Source organism: Meleagris gallopavo, chromosome 4, assembly GCF_000146605.3.
Source record: "Meleagris gallopavo isolate NT-WF06-2002-E0010 breed Aviagen turkey brand Nicholas breeding stock chromosome 4, Turkey_5.1, whole genome shotgun sequence".
NCBI lineage: Eukaryota > Metazoa > Chordata > Aves > Galliformes > Phasianidae > Meleagris > Meleagris gallopavo.
Window position 1 is genome coordinate 21,605,384 of NC_015014.2, and position 1,871 is coordinate 21,607,254.

Below are 1,871 nucleotides of genomic sequence, written 5' to 3' on the forward strand. Positions count from 1 at the left end.
GCTCCGCCCAGACTGAGGGCGCTCCTAATGCTCGGGGGATTTTAGGGCAGATTTTAGGGCATGATCTGGGGGGAATTTAAGGGATTTTGAGGGATGGTGTAGGGATATTTTGGGGGGGGGGGGGGGAAAAGATGGGTGAGGTTAATGCTTTAGGCTCTGTTAGAGCCCGTGCACGGGCGAGCACTGCCACCTAGTGGGGCTGCGGCGGCTCAGCCCCGGGCATCCCCTGGAGCTCAGGCGGAGCCGCTACCGGAGAGGTTATAGAGGGAGAGACGGCTTTGCAGGTGAAGGTGCAGTGCTCTCCACTTTACGTGTTGCGTTTTGTTCTCGTCCTCCCTACCCCGTCATTTCTAGTTTCTCTGTTTCGTGGCCGAAATCACAGAGCCTCACTTGCAGAGGGGGCGATCCCTGCAGAGCTTCTGTCAATCACTGTGATGCTCTGACAGCAGCTGGAAAATATGTCTAGTGTGCAACAGGGGCTTCTTTACACCTTTAGGACTTCTGGAACGTTTATTTCTTTATGTAAGGACTGCTCTGGGTTTGTTCGGGTCTTTGTCCTTGTCTGTGTTCATTGGGGTCACTGTGCCTCGTTGAAGTCCTGATGGTGGCATAGCTGTAGAATGCACAAGCGGTGCTGCTCCTCAGTGCTCCCAGTGCATTAGGACTGAGACTTATGAGAATTGGATGACCAAGAATGGGTTAGAGATGGGACCTCTAGGGATGGGAGAGGCAAAGATAGAGTCCACAGGTACGGAGCCCTCAGGAATGGGACACACAGGGATTGGGTCCATAAAGATCTTTCTGTCTACTGGCAGTTTGCTCTGTAACCAAGCTCTGAATAATTCAGGCAGCAGCAGCACTTCAGCTGCAGCCTTCAGAGGCCGCTGCTGTGTGTGTGTGTGTAAGGGCTGCAACTGCCACAGGCAATTAAATTGGATTATTGCAGGAAGTGGGCTATTAGGGTTTGTTATTTATTTAGAATCAAGCCGCCTTCTTCTATCCTTTTTTTATTTTTTTTCCCCCCCTCCCTGCTGCATGGACCTCACAAGGGTAAATCATCCTCCAGGCCATGGATGCTCCGTGAGGATGCACCAATTCCCAACAGCTCCACATCCCATTGTGGATGAGAGGAACAAATGGGTCTCACTGGGCTGAGTGCTGCAACAGCAAAAAAGGAAGAGTATTCTGAGCACTCCAACCCTCCTGCAGGTATGGCCTCTAAGTATAGGGGCAGTTCTACTTCTATACATATTGAAATGGATGCAACATGTGTATCTGTGTGTCTGCCTGCTTATATATTTATGTGTATGTGTATATATATTTATGATTCTATTTATAGACACAAGTATATATAGAGATACGGATGCAGGACTATGCGTGCCACCCTCAAGCATGTGTTGTCCTGCCTCCCCCCCTCCTCCAGTGATCTTCCTCTTCCTCACAGCTGAAGGTCACCTACGGTGCTTCCTGTGAACCTGACCCCTGGGACCCCCCGCCCCCCTGATGGCCCTGCAGTGGGATTTTCTAGTGCTGTTGGGCACACGGAAGGGTATGGGATGAATGAAGGGGAGGGCTTTTCCAGAAGCTTTAGGGGTGTAGAGGGAGGATAGGGGGTGGAGGAATGGGGGGTGCGTTTGGGGAGACCGTCCCCATGGGGTGTGGGGCAGCGATGAAACAGGAGTAGGGGTAAGAGGTGGGATGGCATTCGGGGCCACTGGAGATGAGGGATGCTGCCGCTGCGCCCCCCACCCCCGGCTCCGTGTTCAGCCCCGGGGCCCCACACGGGAGGGGTCGGCCCCGGCTCCTTCCCCGCAGCTGCCGGCTGTCATCTCCCGGCGAGGCTGCAACCCAATCTCTGCCGGCCCGGCGGC